This window comes from Ambystoma mexicanum, chromosome 5p (genome assembly GCF_040938575.1).
Source record: "Ambystoma mexicanum isolate Mex_15411 chromosome 5p, UKY_AmexF1_1, whole genome shotgun sequence".
NCBI lineage: Eukaryota > Metazoa > Chordata > Amphibia > Caudata > Ambystomatidae > Ambystoma > Ambystoma mexicanum.
The window spans coordinates 1,205,888,433-1,205,905,415 of record NC_090930.1 but is presented as its reverse complement, the minus strand read 5'-3'; the positions used below and the strand labels follow the sequence as shown (position 1 = coordinate 1,205,905,415).

The 16,983-nt window shown below is 51.8% G+C and overlaps 1 protein-coding gene across 1 annotated transcript in view; it reads right to left on the bottom strand.

The window, feature by feature from the left end:
- PHLPP1 (PH domain and leucine rich repeat protein phosphatase 1) overlaps positions 1–16,983 on the bottom strand; it is a 1,441,444-nt gene that overhangs the window by 119,237 nt on the left and 1,305,224 nt on the right. The window lies entirely within an intron of this gene.

Sequence of the window (16,983 nt, the reverse complement as noted above, 5' to 3'; positions counted from 1 at the left end):
CATGCATGAAGAAAGGATGTTTAACGTCCCCAGACCAGGGAGGGGACCCGGACTGGCGAGCCATTTCTGAGCAGAGGCCGGGGAGCCTCATGGGGGTGGAGTTTCTACCCCTGCCCGTGCCTCTTTGTTGACTACTCTGCTGGTATTGACCAGTTCTAGGAGCAGCCTGTCCGGAGGACCATGGTGACCCCCTTGTTACATACTGATTGTGGGGGGAACGGGAAAAAGATTGCCCTCGAAAGGAGCGGCAAGAGTTACCTCACTGCTGTTGGTAAGGGGGAGCAGTAATTTGGTTAAGGGATTTGAGGGTCTTGTGCTCCTTTATTGCTGTTTCTAAGGCATCATCCAGTGCTTTCCAGAATAAATGTGTGTGTTCCACTGGTTTGTTCATCAGTGAGGTCTGGGTTTCCGGCTTAAAACCAGAGTTCTTGAGCCAGGCATGCCTTTTAAGAGGAGTACCCTGAGCCAGGGTCCATCCTGCTGTTTCAGCTGCATCCAGAGTGTCATGGGTGACCGGTTTCCCTTCCGAGACAATCGCCAGCAGGCGTGATCGTGGTTCTGGGACTTCCTGGAGACCCTCCTGAAGTAAATTCCACTGAAAATCCCTATAGCTTGCAAGAAGTGTAGTGTTGTTAGCAATCCTCGTGGAGTATGTCGCTGAAGTGGTGATGCGTTTTCTGAGTGCATACAGTTATTTACAGTCCTGTTCTGAAGTGGACAATGACACCCAGCTCTCTTCCTCGTAGTAGTAACTACAAGGGAATCTGCAGTGGTATGCCCCCGGATATATAACAGGTCCGAAGGAGAGGGGCGGAACAGTTTTTCGACCCTCGGGTTGTCATCCCTTGTCAGTGAAGGGGTTAGCAAAGAAGGCGCAATGCGTTTTTTTAATAGAATTCAACAGGGATATAGACTGACTTGTGGGTGGTTTCTCCTTAAGGATGTCCGCCACAAAGTCAGTATCCTGTGCAACCTCCTGCGTGGCAATCTGGAAGCGTTCTGCAGCCCTTCTGAGGATTGCATTAAATGCCATTAGGTCATCAACAGAAGAAGCTTGTTTTGGTAGAGGTGAAGAAGGAGGATCAAGACAAAGGGCATCTGGGTCCAGCGTTGGAGTGGGGGGGGGGCAAGGTGTTTCACCCATAGGCTGACTTTGGCCCCAATCTGGGCAAGGGTCAGGTGTGTCCTGCCCAAAAGGATTGTCTTGTTGGCCATAGGGATCCTCACAGACCTCTTCAGGTTCTGAGAATTCACAAACCTCTTCCTGTGGGGTGTGGGTGGAGAGTTTTGCACTTTGGGGAAACTAGTGCAGGAATCCTCCTCCCTAGGCCTCTTAGGGTTGAAGAACTTGTCAGAAGTTCATGCAGGTTTCAAACCTCACTCTGGTCCATTGGAATGAACCAGAGGGGTCAGGAGGGAAAGGCTCTTCAGGAGAAAAGGTTTCCTGAGAAGGAGGTACCATTTCAGCTAAAGTCAGAGAGGGCCTGGAAGCCTTCTGAGGGGCTTATTCGCTGCCGGAATAATGTTAGCGAGACACTTGCATAGCTCCGGCGGATTCAGGAGAGATTTTGATGCGCCTCTCTGGGTCAATGTCATGATGCCTACCCCCGGAGCACCAGGCCAGGCCCAGCACCCCTGGGAGCAGGCATCATGCCCCCGGGTAAAAGCCCAGCGGCCCCTTATAGGAGCTCTTTGGACTCTGTCCTGGCGCCGTTGGCGCCAGGCTCATATTGGACATCAGTCCTGGCGCCATAGGCGCCAGGCTCATAAAGGAAGGTGCTTTGTGCACTTACCTGATGCAGGCCATGCTGCAAGATTCAGGCCTCCCTGAGACCTGAAAGGGACTATTTTTTCATTGGGACTATTTTGCCACTCGGGCGTGGCCAGGGAAGGATACTTACCTGGAACTACTTTGGGGGCTATTTAAGCCACGCCCAGACAGTAGCTCACGCTTCGCGTTGTTCTGCATCCAAGCAGCTGAACGCTCACCGTGTCTGCTCCTGCATCTGGTCTCCAGCCACGCCCGCCTCGATCCTGGAACACCTGTAAGGAAAGAAGAGAAGAGAAAGGTGAAAACCAAGAATTTTATCTTACTTCTTACCTGCATCCGGAACCTTCACGCCAGCGTTCTTGAGAAAAGACTTTCATTTAAAAGCACTGCGTTGCTCGCTGCAGCGCCGCCCTTCACTCACCTGTCCTCGGGAGTTCTTCTGGCTCCACCGCGACTGTCTACTCCGGTCGCCACATCTCTGCGCCTAGGGAGAGAAGAGACAAAAGGTGAGCAGAAGGAACATATGAGGAAAGCTTAATTTTCCACCATAACACTTACCGGTCTTCTGTTGGTGGACCATTCCTCATTTCGGGTCGGCGCCGCTTCGTTGGCAGGTACCGCACCTGGGCCCCTATGGGGAAAGGACAAAAGACATTACTGGAGGAATATAAAGACATTAAGAGGGGTCGCCCCCATCGCTAACTCACCTGAGTTTACCATCGGCAATTCAATCCCTCAACGCATCGCCTTCATTCTGCACCTGAAATAAAGGACAGATCACAGGTTAGGAAGGCAACAGAAAAGGAGGCTCAACACTTGAACTTTTGTAATCTTCATACTTACGGCGTTCCGCTCGGAAAAGTCAAGTGGATTTTGCCAGCGCCATTCTGAAAACCAGTGAAGTAACTGGACAAACACGCGCCCCTGCACCAAAAGCAGGATGGAGAGTTCATCCTTTCAAACCATAAGGTGAGCTTCAACCGGGGATTTCGGAGGAAGTTAGAGAAGAACGAAGGGGGGAAGGGGGGAGCAAGCACACTATTCTGCAGACTGTTAATCCCCTTTCTCATCTGCAGAAGGATATTCCTACGGGCCAGACAAGCAAGATTTGAGGGTCCTGTTCAGTCGGTGTTCCGAGTTGTGCGCAACACGCTCGAAGAGGCCACAGCAACCCAGACTAGACCAGCGCCTCCGTGGGAGTTAGGTGAGCGTTACAGAAAGTTTTCCGGGCCGCCGAAATCTTAGGAGTGGCCACGCTCTTAACCGGCACGTCGACGCTCTTGTGTCTTTTAACAGAGTGCCTGGACGCATGCCGTGACAGCGGATGCGGGGAGGGCAGCCAATCGTGAGGATTGGTAGGTGCCGTCGAAACCTTCAGCATGCCTGTTGCTTCCTCAGCGTATCCGTCGAGGGAGTCTGTGGGGTTGTGTGCTTTTCTTTTGGTGGTGCGAGTGTGCCCCTGTAACCGGGATGAAGTTTCCCCATAGCAGTACCAGTGGCCTGTCTGACAGGGCAGGGGACAGGCACTTGGGAAGCGGAAGGTTCCGCAGAGAGGTCTATGGCCTCCACATTGGAGCCATGGCTGCTGCTCGACTCCTTGTAACTAGAGGCGCCTGCGCCAACGGGGGAACAACTCTCAGCCTGCTGCATGACATAGGCCTCCCACCACTTCGTCCGCCAATCTTTTAGAGTCTTTGGACGAAAATGTTGGCAAGACTTGCAGGATCGCTCATTGTGATCACAAGGCTGACACTTGTTACACTTTCGGTGAGTGCCCTTCCACTGGTACTTTCCGTTACACGACGGACAGAACTTAAATGGAGTCTTCTCCATAGTAGAGGTAAAGGGCGGCAGACAGAAAAGAAGGGAAAAGAGAGGGGAAAAGGAAATGCATTCTTAAAGAATCAAACCGCAGGGCCCCACTCTCCCTACTGTATAGGCCTGGCTGGAGGGCTGAGGCCACACGGTCGACAGCGTCTGCCGAAGCAACAGTCTCCGAAAGTCGTAGATGTCTCCCCCCTGGGGGTCCACAGTAGCCATCGAAGAAGAAGGTCGAAGACTAAACGACCAACGGTCGTGGGACAAAGAAGTTAAAGTTTTGCAATCTTATCTCTTAGGAGCTCTGCATATGGTGACCAGCTAGCTGGGCGGAAAGAAACAATCTGAGGGACCGCAACTTGTGAGGGATTTTGGGTACACTACATGTCATGTTAGGGATAGTGTTACAAGCACACCCATGTCGACGTCCCCTTCTGAACCTCAAAAGAAAGATGCAATACTCTGAGATTACCACTAGATGTTGGACTATATGCGCAGCAGGTGATTCTAAACAGATTAACAAGCATCAGAAACACAGCTCTCCTAAGCACTGGGAGTGATATCACTCACTGTAACATCACCGCTTATCACGAGTAGTGATTGGGACTCCAGTGCCATACAGCACGCCTACCTCTTCCTCCATTGCCTTTACACCCGACGGCGTAACAGTGACACGCTTTGCGTGCTGCTTCAGCTCAGAGGCTGCTTTTTATACCCCCGACGGCTCAAAGAGTCAGCTGACCCCAACAGTCACCGCCGAGGTACACGGGACGCTTTAGTCCTCTGCGCTAACAGGTAATTCTACAGGTAATTCCTCCCAATGTTCATGAAAACAAAAGCCAACAAATTGTGCTTTTTAAGGCACTTAAAATTCCAACTCGGAAAAGTAACGAATGAACAGAATCCAACAAATGTAAGAAGAAATGTTAATGTTGGATGTCCCCAATATTGTAAGGAAACCTGTTTGGCGTGGCTGTGACAATTTATACCTGTTTACTCATGTAACAACATACTGAAGACAAGTCCACACTACCTCTGTCAATATATGCCAGTATCCCAACATAAGAACACTAATTTTCACTTTACCCATATTTCTCGAATACCACTGCAATGAAATATGTTCATGCTGGATGCGCCAATACATTCCAGTATCCCCATGCAAGAATACCCATGTTGACATTATCCATAATGTCAGTAATGTTAGTGTAAGAAAACATGTTCATGCTGGCTGCTCCAAAACAGGCAAGTATTTGCACATACTTATAAACTCATGTTGCCTTTGCCTAGAATAACAGTAAATCACTCTAGGAGAACACATTCCCATGCTGGCTGCTCCAATACATACTAGTATTCAGACATACGAACAATAATATTGGCTTTAACCACAATGCATTAATGTCAGTGTATGAAAACCTGTACATACCAAGTTTCACTATCGGTGCAGGCCACTAGCTCCTTTCTCCTCCTCCTTCCAAAAAAAACCCCACCACAAATCGATGCCTCTCGACAGAGCCACACACACACATTCATGCTGCAATCATTCATATGCACAGAAACTCACACAGATGCACTGTTGTCTCTTCCCCAGGCCTAAACTCCTTGCAGCATCAGATCTGTGACCCCGCTGTAGGTGAATAACTATAAATCCTATGAGAATACAAATCTTCGGGCGATCAGAGGCATCAATATACCGCTCACGCATCTAGTCTCAACTGTGTTTAAGGGAAAACATTGACAATACCACTGATTGAGAAAAGTCTTGCTGGTCCATGGTTGACTTGCTTACACAGGTAGTCTAGCTAAGCGGCAACATGCTCATCTTAGAAGCAAGACTAAGCATAGCAACACAGGTTTGAATCCCGGGTACGCGCTCAATCTCTTCAGTATTAAGCGCATTAAAAAAAAACAATTATAATAAAAAAATTAGGAAAAGGCTGCCGCTCACTGTTTATTACTCATTTGCGGAAACTCAAAATTGTAATCCAGCTCTTTAGAAGGCCGACACATTGACAGAAACCAAGCAACAACAAAAACTGTAAACAGACACAAAACGCAAGGATGATCCAGGACTATGTTCTTTGAGACCATTCTGTGTTTGCATGTTTGGGGCATTGGCATAAGTGTTGCATAGTAATACTTCCAAAAACTGTCCTTCATTGAGCAAAGGCCCAAGGGAGTAGCACTGACAAAGCCAGAAGGCCTGGCATCTTAAAATTATAAGTTACTCACTGCAGTGACTAACATACTCTTGGTCCTTAGCCCCCTTTCCTCCATACTGCATGGGCGTCCCTTCCAAGGGACGGGGGACAGAACCTTTTTCACCAGAAAAAACCTTCTTACCCTTTAAATTTAGAGGGGCGCGTGGTTGTGGCCCTGGGAGCATGCGCTGCCATGACTCCAGCACCACACCTCAGTCCCCATTGAGGCGTCGACAATAGATTTAACATTGCCTAATGACACCAGTTTTATTAGGGGGGAGGATGGTGGGACGTAGGGGTGTCACGGTATTAGTTTTATGACGGTATGATAACCTTCTTGCCAAATGACGGTATATCATGGTTATCGCGGTATAGCAGGTGATGTTAACTAATCTTAACAAATATTTTCTAAAAGGTCATAAATTGTCAGATTTATCATCACAAACAAAATCAGGCACCCAGGGCCAGAATTGGGCTTTTCAACATACTTTCCACTGAAATGCCACCCCTTGCTTCCACCAAACACACGTGTGGAGAGGAGGAGGGGGGGGGATCCCTTCTGCGACTAGCAAAGCAAACTGAATAGCTTTTCTTAAGTGGTCATTTAGGCTTTTAGCTCCCCCACTGGCTACTGGTGAAGATGAACATGTTGCCATCTTGATAACCTGCATGCCACAGCTCAATGGAGGCTGATGGTAGTATACGCTTGTGCGCATACACACCCACCCACCCTCTCTCTCTCTCTCTCTCTCTCTCTCTCTCTCTCTCTCTCTCTCTCTCTCTCTCTCTCTCTACGTTACAGCCTTTAGTTTACTTGCGGGCCAAAAGGTGTTCAGTAATCACGGACATGTTACCCTTTGGTATGGCAGCAGGGAATACCCACAGAGATGAGTACATTTTACAGTGTAACTTATTATATGTAAATTCAATGATAGAACCAGGGAAATCCCCCATTGTCATATGTTTAGCAAACATTATCCATTATAAATATATAAACCCCAAAGCCGCCATCCCAAAGTAAACCCTTTTCCTTCTTAGCACTGTATTTATTCTTCCTATTGCTAACATATTGATTTTATGTCAGGCACGTGTGATTTATGGAATGGCATTAAAAACTGCTCCAACTGTAACTACTTGGCAGATGGCACATCCAACAGTGCAAGACCAAGACTGTGCTGCACTTGCTTACTGCAGCCTTTCCAAATCAGATTGAAAAGCACACTTAACGGTATAAACGGTATACCGGTATAAACAATGTGACGGTTATTATTATTCAATTAAGTGGTTCACGGTATCTTTAACAGTATATCGTTACATCCCTAGTGGGACGTCTCGAGGAAAGGGGACTAAGAAGGACTAAGAGTACGTTAGTCACTACAGTGAGTAATTTATAATTACTCTTACGTCCCGTCCCCTTTCCTCCATACTGTATGGGCGATTACAACTGAATGTAGCCCCAGGGTGGAGAGGAGACCCTCCTTAACCAAATAGGTTCCTGAGAACTGCCTGTCCGAAAGCCACATCAGATCTCGAGCCAGCATCCAAAAAGTAATGCTTACAGAAAGCCGAGGGAGTGGCCCAAGTGGCCACCTTGCTTATGACTTGCCAAGGGACATGGCGCTGGAACGCGATGGCCGTTGCCTTGGCCCTGACTCCGTGGGCGTGCATGTTGCCCGGAAGCGGCTTGTGCTGGCCCTAGTAAGCTTCTTTGATGGGCAAGACCATCTAGTGGGATATGGAGGCCTTGGAGGTCCGATAGCCAGGTCTTGAGCCTCCGAAAGAGACAAACGGGGCGTCCGATTCGTGGAAGCCCTTGGTTATGTTCGGGTAGAATTACGGGGCATGCCTTACATCCGGGCAGTGCAGCACTTTGTGCTTCATCCTTAGGATCGGCAAAGAATGTGGGAAGGACTATTTCCTCGTTCAAGTGGAAAGCAGATGGCACCTTGTGGAGAAATGCTGGGTGTGTCCGCAGGACTTTGTCCCTGTGAAAGGTTGTATATGGCTATAAGGCGACCAGCACCTGGATTTCGCTGACTCTACGAGCCGAGGCCGACTAGTAAGGCCGTCTCGATGGTGGCCAGCCTGATGTCCACGGACGCCATTGGCTCAAACGGTTTGTGCGCCAGGCCGCCCAAGACTATGTTAATGTGCCACATGGGATGCGGCCTCTAGATGGGCGGGTAGAGCCTTGCGAGCCCCATCAAATGTTTCTTGACGATAGGATTGGCGGAGGAGAAGATCCCCTTCTCCGAGTTCCTGTAAGGCCCAATGGCTGCGAGGTACGTACAGCAGGTGTCCACCTGCACGCCTGAGTGGGCGAGGTGCACTGAGAAGGAGAGCACGTCGTCCAGAGTACATGCCAGGGGGTTGATTTCCCTAGAGTTTGCCCAGTGGCAGAACCTAATCCATTTTCTTTTATACTGGTCCCTCGTAGCCTTGCTCCTAGCAGCCTGTATGATTTCCAGATTAGCCTGGGAGAGGCTGAGGTGCCTTAGCGTTACCTGCTCAGGCACCTCGCTGTGAGGGCTAGCTTCTGTGGTGCGGGGTGGATGACCCTGCCCCCTGCTGCACCAGATGATGTGCTGGGCCCATCAGGAGGTGAATTAGAGGCATCTCTGAGAGGCTGAGCAGCTCCAAAAACCATGGCCTGGCCGGCCGCCATGGAGTTATTAGAATGATGTTGAGCTGGTGAGACTCCTTGATCCCGCAAATCACTGTGAATCTGCGGAGTGGGCGGGAAGGCGTAAGCCGTCATGCCGTTCCACTGAAGCCGAAATGTGTCGCACAGGGAGCCGGGGCCTTGTCCCTGCCAGGAGGCGAACTGAGGGCATTTCTTGTTGTGCCAGGTGGTAAAGAGATCCACCTGGGGATGACCCCACCGGTTGAAGATCTCCTGAATAACGAGGTTGTTTAGCTGCCACTCGTAATTGTCCGCCCCCAACCTGCTGAGCCTGTCCGCCTCCAGGTTGGATTAACCCGGGAGGTGGACTGCCATGAGGTAGATGTCATTTTCCAGGGCCCACTCCCACATGCTGATTGCCAGTCTGCACAGAGGAGGGGATCTGGTGCCTCCCTGCTTCTTGACATAGTACACGCTGATCGAGTTGTCTGTCTGGATGAGGACAACCTTGCCCCAGAAGTGGGAGGAATGCTCGGAGCGCTAACCAGACGGCGTTCAGCTCTAAACAATTGATGTGGTATTGTCGAGTCCAGGTGCTGTGGACCGAGAGATCGTCCAGGGTGACTCCCTAGCCCTCGAGTGAGGAGTCTGTGGTGATGGTGACCTGCGGGGAGGGAGGTCGAAAGGGCTTTCCCATCCATAGGTTGCCATCCATGGACAACCATGTTAGGTCTGGGTGGAGAGATGGAGGAACGTTGATGATCTTGGATTGAGAGCCCTGCTCCTGATTCCATGAGGCCGGAAGTGCAGCTGAATCATCCTCATCCTCAGTCTTGTGTGTGGGACAGCTAATAGGACCGCCGGCAAGAGACCTAGGAGATGCTAGTACCACCATGCTGAGGTCCCTTCCCTGCTGAGGAAGTGGGCGGTGGTCCTCTTGATGGCTGAGATCTTGTCCTCCGACGGAAATACCTTCTCGGAGCATGTGTCCCAGATGAGGCCCAAGAATGTGGTGGTCTGCGTGGGATGCAGCTGCGATTCTTGAGATTGAGCGAAAAGCCCAGATCGTGCAGTGTGTTCATAAGGGCATGGGAAGAGTGGTGAACCGCTTCCGGAGATGTAACCCTGACGAGCCAGTCGTCGAGGTTTGGGTAGATGTGGAGGCCCTGCGCTCTGAGGAGGGCAGCCACAGTATTAATGAGTCTGGTAAAGACCCTGGAGGCCGAGTTGAGGCAAAAAGGAAGGACCTTGTATTGGAAATGGAAGCCCATAATCCTCAACTGGAGGAAAGAACGATGGGGCTGCCAAATCGGGACGTCTAGATAACGCGTCCTTCAGATCCAGGGAGCACATCCAGTCTCCATTGCACAATGTCTCCGCTATAAAAACTGGCATAACCATCTTTAAATTTTGTTGGGGTAAGGAGAGGTTGAGGGTGGAAAGGTCCAGCACAACTCTCCGGCCCGCCTGGTTCTTCTTCTGATTGGCCAAAATCCTGGAGTAAAAGCCCAAACCTTGCTGGGAGGCTAGGACTTCCTCCACTGCCTGGCTTCTCTACGAGCAACCGGATCTCCGCTAGAAGAGTTACTGTCCCAACTTGAGGGAGGGGAGGGGAGGAGGGAGGAGAGCTGGGGTTGGGGGGGGGGGGTGTTTCTAGGCGGTACCCTGTGGCTACTACAGAGAGGATCCAGGGGTCAGTGAAATTCTGGCACCAGAAATGTGCATGGAGAGCAAGCCTGCCCCCCCCCCGTCCCACTGGAGACACGTGAACCCAAAGGGGCTTGTCATGCCTTCTTTCACTCAGAGGCTGTCGTGGAGGAGGGGGACTGGAAAAAGCCCTCCCCCGTCCCCCCTTTTGTTGCTTGCGCCGATTTGGAGTTGGCGAGTGGTCAGGCTGCCTGGATCTCCGTTCTTGGAAGCTGCGGAACCCTCCGTACGTACGCCCTTGTTGGAGCGCTGCTGTGACTGGGTGTACGATTTGGCCATGGTCTTTGTCAAGGTGGATAAAGACTTGGCCGTCAGTGAGCTGCTTTTCTTCTTGTCCAGCTCTTCATCCGTGGTGGAGTGGAACAGGCCCCCCTCACCCCCCTCGAACAGCAGGTCTAATATGCATTCTGGGACGTCTGGGCTGAATTTCAATGCACAGAGTCAGGCTGTCCTTCTCATATCCGTGGCGATGCAGATGGCATGGCCAGAGGTGTCAATATGGGCCATGGTGGATTCCATGAGGTCCTGTGCCACCAGCTTGGCCTCAGCCAGTCCCGCCTTAAAACTTGATTGGGTCTGTGTAGGGAGTTCCGAGAGGAAGTCTGCAATTTCCCGCCATAACCTTTGGTTAGCGGCAGCCAGCATGGCATCGGCGTTGGCCTGACGAAGATGCAAGGAAGCATTGGAATACAACTTATTCCCGTACGCCTCCAAGATCTTCTCCTCCTTGCCTAGCATCGTCACGGAGGAGGAGATGGAGGACAACTGAGGCTTGGAGTATAGTGATGCCGCAGCGATCACCGAGGAGTGTGGCTGTGGATGGGCCAAAAGCAAGAGTGTATCCCCCTCCATCTGCCTGTACTTGGCGTCCAGGCATCGATTGACTGGCTGGACATAGAGGGGTTTGAGCCAACCCTTCTTGGCCAGGGAGACTACATCGGTCTGCAGTGGAATTGCTGTTTTGGCTAAGGGGAGTCGCATTAGGACTTTAGCAAACACCCCCTCCGCCGGTTGCTCGATCTCGGGTTGAGGTATGCCCAGATATTCTGCCAGCCGCGTAAGACGTTCATGGAAGGCCCTGTCTGAGGATGGCGTGTCAGGATCCTTCTTCTCATCCGTATCCTGAGGGTCTGCAGGTGGAGGAGTAGGGGGAGCCAGAGGCTGGGGTACAGGGACCGGAGCTGGAGGCTGGTACGGTACCGGCTGAGGAATTGGCTGCGGAGCCAGAGGCTGCGCCAGGGGCACCGGCGGAGGAGCCTTTGGTGCAGGTAGCATCAGAGGAAGCACATCCCTGATGGCCTCACTGAGGATAACCCCCATCTGAGGGGACTTCATGAGCCCGAGGAACCTCTCAAAACGTACCTGGTTGAGGCCAGTCCCACCTTGACACTCGTTTTTCGCCTAACGGCCATTTTGTTGAGCTGCCTGCCACGTGCCTGCGTCATGTCGCTCGGCTCAGCTTCCTCCAAGACTCTTGAGTGTGGATCGCGAGGCCTACCCTGCTCCTCTGGCCAAGACACCCTCGGCCCGTGGGTCGGTAGAGCAGTGTTTAGGCACCCTCTCCGCCGTATTGCCGGTACTAGGGCGTGGCCCCCTGGACATAATGCCAGTAATAGGGCGGAGCCCCTCAGGTGTAGACCCGGTCAAAGAACCTTCCGGTCCCTCAACACTGTCACCGGGAGGATCCGAGGATCCCTCGACCAGTAGGCCGGTAGCTGGAGCAGCCTTGGTCCCTCCAGCGCGGGTGAGTCCTTGGGAAGGAGTCTCCCTTGCGGGTTGCTATGGAAATCAGAGGCCCTACCTTGGGCCTGGCTTGATGTTTCACAAAGTTCTTGAGGTCCTCTGGAGGCGACTTCTGGAAGAGCTCCCGCCACCTGGTTAGTCTTTTCTTCAGCCACCTCGATGAAAGGGCGTTGCACGCTGTACAAGCTTGCCAACCGTGGTCTTGGCCAAGGCAATGTAGGCAGAGGGCATGGGGGTCTGAAGTTGGGAAGAGCCCGTCGCAGGATGGACACCTGCTGAACCCTGTGGAAGTCGACATGCGCCGGGGAGGAGAGTGACACCTGAGGTCTGAGCACCTGAATAACAAAAAAAGACAAGAAAGACAAAGAAGAAGTATCCGCGTGTGGAATTAAATGGCCGAAGCCAAACCGAGGCGCGCTGGTGAATTCGCCCCCTTCTCGTTGATGCGGAAAAGGGGACTGGGATGTGGTGCCGGAGGGCGGAGTCAGGGCAGCACATGCTCCCAGGGCTGCACCCCCGCGCGTCTCTAAATTTAAAGGGGAATAAGGTTTTTTCTGGTGAAAAAGGTTCCATCTCCCGTCCCTTGGAAGGGGAACCCATGCAGTATGGAGGAAAGGGAACGGGACGTCTGAGTATATGCTTTTCTAAAGCCTGACCTAAACCGCAGGACAAAGCATTTGCATTTATAAAGCCATGCCGAACTGCTTTACCAATGCTTGTTTTGAAAGGTAGCCTGGTGAGTTTTGGGAATCCAATTCTCACTGATTCTCATATCAGAATTATTTAGTACATACTGTTAAGATGGATTTCTAAACTCTGACCTGGTGGGCAGAAGTTTAGGAGGCCACCCTGGGTTTAGGGACACGGGAACCTTCTGGACAAGCCAGAGCAATCCAGGTAGCTTGGCAGGCGGTGAAGTAGGACTGGCAACCTTTGGCCTGGGGGCAAGTTTATTTTTATTGCCCATAGTGCAATGGCCCAAGTCCACAGTGCAGCGACCCCAACATCCAGAACAAGTACACTCAATATCAACCTCTCTCCCTCCTACACATTCTCAAGTATATATAGTAGGCATTACTTTACTTTCATGCAACACATATTTCAGTTATGTTCATGGTTTCTTAGAGACACGGAGCCCTGGAAATTCTCCAACTTAACAAGCATAGTAAAATTATTTCACCAGGATAACGTAATTGGGAAAGCTGGGATTTGAGCCCAGTTTTCATTGTGTTGCAATTTGTAATTTGACAGCAGGTTATATCGCTTGCATCTCCAAGAGCTAAAGGACCTCCTGTAAAAGAGCCAGCAACCCGACCTGACGAAGAGGAGTAGAGGATGGTAGAGGCAAAGGGAGAGGACGACTGAAGTCAGTGGCGACTACGGATAGGATTCAGAGACTGCTGCAAAGACGCTTTCAGGTGTCCTGGAGATAGAGAAATGGCCTCCCACAGGCGAGCTGTGTTCGCTAACCTTGACATCACTGCTTCTTAGACTCAGAGGCGGGGGCAGAGGAGGGGAGCGGAAAACCCCACGCAACGCCCTCTGCTGCTTCCTCCTGTTGTCGCTGGGTGACCTGTCAGGCCCCAGTGTACAGCGGTCCCGGAACCTCTTGAAGCCGCAGAAAGTGCAGGGCTTGAACTCGGTCCTGCCCTGGGACTGAGTAAAGGACTTCTGACCTGGTTTTGTCATGATGGCCAAGGACTTGGTGGTTTGAGTGGAGGTTTTCTTCTTTGTCAACTCGTCATCGGTCGACGAATGAAAAAGGTCCACGCCATCAAAGGGCAGATCCAGGATCCGTTTCTGTACGTCAGATGAAAACTTAGTGGCGGGCATCCACGTCCTCCTTTTCATCTCGACCCCAAGGCACAGCAGTCTGCGCAAAGGCTCGGGCATCTGCCAGACCAGCCTTGAAGGGGGCTTGCATTTCTGAATTTGGGGGTAGGAGAGGGGGGGGGGGTGGAGCGGAAATTCCCCGAGCTCCTGCGACAGCTTCTGGTTAGCCGCAGCCAAGAGGGAGTCTGTGTTGGCTTGCCGCAGATGTAGCCCTGAGATGGAGTAACAGCGCTTTCCCAAGAATTCAAGGACTTTGTCCTCCTTGGAGAGGCAACTGGAGGTGGCTCCCGTGGAGGAAGGCGATTGTTTAGAATATAAGGAGGTCGCAGCCACCACAGAGCGATGTGGTTGCGGATGGGAGGCAAGGAGGATTGGCTCCACGTCCATCAGCCTAAACCTGCTGTTGAACTTCTTTTTCATCTGGGCGTTGGTCCTGGGCTTCGTCCTGAACCTCTGCATTCAGGACGAAGCCCTGAAGAGTGGACCATGGTGCATTTCCTGAAGACCTCTGCTCGCACACCAGACTCCTGGTGGGCTTCCTCGTCAGAGGGACCCCCCATCCCCAAGAACTCCGCCAGACCCTGAAGATGGTCATGAAAGGCCTTAACGGATGCCAAGGGCTCAACGTCTTAGCCATCATCATCATTCCCATATCCCCCCCTTTTACACTGACCAAGGGGAATCCAAGCCCTGGGACACAGGTGCCAGTGCCCCCCCCCCCCCCTAGGTCCGGCGCTGCAGCGTTTATAAATGTATACTGCACACCTAGGGACCCAGAGGCCTATGGGCGCAAGACAAACCCAACACAACACAACCTAACACAGGTTCAGCGGCTGTTGAGGGGGAGGCGTTGGTGGTACAAAAGGAGGTGGAGGTGTCAGAACGACCAGTAGGGTCTGAACTGGTGGAGGGACCAGTACCGGGAGCACAGGAGGAACATGAGTACCACCCAGAGGAGGGAGCCGGGCGGTGCCACCTGCAGGACGACCACCTTCACAATGTCCTTCAGGAGCCCATTAATCTGAGGGGAATGCATGAGGAAGAGGAAGCGCTCAAGGAAGCGGTCCTCGCAAGCTGTCAGCTCCCTAGGGGCCCAGCCCTCTGAGTTGCTGGACGTTCGCTCCTGGTCAAAGCGCCGAGGCGCCTGGTACATGTAGCTATACTGCTGTGATGGATAGATGTATCCCTGAGGGGACCAAAATCCTGAACTGTAGGATCCGCTGCCGTTTCCAAAGGGAAGGGGGCTGGGATCATCCTTCAAAGCCAATTCGATGGGCGAAAGCACCGACGGGCCTTGAGCTGGATCTAAGATGGCTGTTGCTCTGGCAGGCTCGCCATGTGCCTGATCAGGAGGGCGCGAAGGCCCTGAGCCAAGAGAGGCCTCAAACAAGAGAAGATACAGCTTGGGTCTTGCACTGAGCCCTCAGCCAGACGGCTGGTAGTCGTAATGCCCCAACTAATGACCTCGGAGCACGCTCCGGTAGGCTGAACGCCCTCAGCAACCATGCTGGTAGTCCTGCTGGATCAAGCCAAGGACAGACTCTTGGAGGTGGCACTCGACGATCCCTTACCCCCTGGGGTAGAAGAGGACGTACTTGATCACACTTCCGAGGACAACCTGGTCAGGGCCCCGAGCCCCTCATCCTGGGAGCCGGTAGCCGGGATGGCCTCAGGTCTGTCCCCCAGAGTGCCCAGAAGAGCCCCTGGGCCCCTTGGCTTGGGAGCTGGTAGTCGTCTTAGAGTCCTGGGGCCTGCCAGAACCTGAATTCCAGGAACCCCAGGGAAGGAGTCGCTGCGCTGTGAAGGCGTGCTGAACAGAGGGCCTACCTTGTCCTAACGAGAGGTCCTGGAGACGAAGTCCGTAAGGTGGGGAGGAGGAGAAGTGTGGAAGCGCTCAAGACAGAGCGTATTGGGGTCCGAGGCCAGGAACGAGTGGTCGCATGGGGGACATCTCGTGAATCCTCCTGCAGCCGACATACGTCGGGAGGCGAGGCACTGAAGGGAAGTCAAGTTAGAAGTGAAAAACAAACTGGGAGCAAGCGAATAGCTAAAGAAAGTCTCTGCGCTGGCTGCCAGGTCCGACACCGTCCGTACGGAAAAAGGGACCGAGGTGAGGTGCAGGAGGGCGGGGCCTCGCTGTACTAAATTTAAGGGGGAAGCTAATTTTTTTTGCTGCCAAATGTTCCGGTACTGTCCCCATGTTGGGGGACACCAACAAGGATGGAGGAAAGGCAACGTGACATATGAGTATGTATTGTGTCGAGACAGAATTATAAATGTCGATAGCAAGCACTGTAGGCTGCGGAGTCTTATCTACTGAACCATTTCAGAGCACTAAGAAGGGTGGAATAAAAAAAATAATCTATAAAGTACCAAGGACACAGCTGCAATATTGCCCACTCCCTCCAACAGGTATTTGATGTAATGTTGCCTTTGCAGTTTCTATTCTGTAGGGCTTTGTGCTTGGGCATCATACAAAACATTTTGTTCAACACCTGGAGCAGATCAGAATCCATTTCTAGACAAGCATTGAGTAGAGCGTCTGTTGCCTTCTTATTGGTGTCAGTTCCTTGACACAGGTTAAAGAGTTCCACATTGAAAGCATTCAAGTCTCACGTGAGGTCTAGTCGCATGGTTTGAAGGTCCATTTTAACTCTATATAGGGAATTCCTGATGTTTTGTCAGGCATTTCACCAAGTCTTTAGAGAGATCGCCAATACTATTCACCTTTTCCATTGGCATGGCCTGCTTGTCAATCTAGGACTATGTACATTTTAAAAATCATGGATCCTCTTGTTGGGTGGAGGGTCAATTGCCTCATCGAGCTCCAAGACTGCTTAGTGTACTTATGCACATGCAGGACCATGAACACCATCAGCCCCCATATTTTTGCCCATGCCCAACAGATTATCAAATAATCAGTCCTCTGCAGTCTTAGAAAGCTCCCAAAAAGCTGTCCTCCTACCGATGCCACAAGACAAGGTGAGACCTGATTACCTGTGATTCTCACTTGACTAGTGGTAATGAAGGATAGGCCAGGTACTGCAGACTTGGCATTAGGACATGAGGATCAAACCAACCACCTTTGGGACTTCCCGTCATAGGCACCTCTTATGGCCCCCAGAAGCCAGAATGGATGCCTCCAGGATCAAATTAGGGCGGTCTCTAGCCTTCTCACTTCTTTGCCTGTAAGCAACCTAAAGCAAATGAGGACACAGGCCAATGATTACTAGGATGGACCCAAAGCCCAGACTAATCGTGCCACCCCAACAAGATCTGGGGCCCAACCC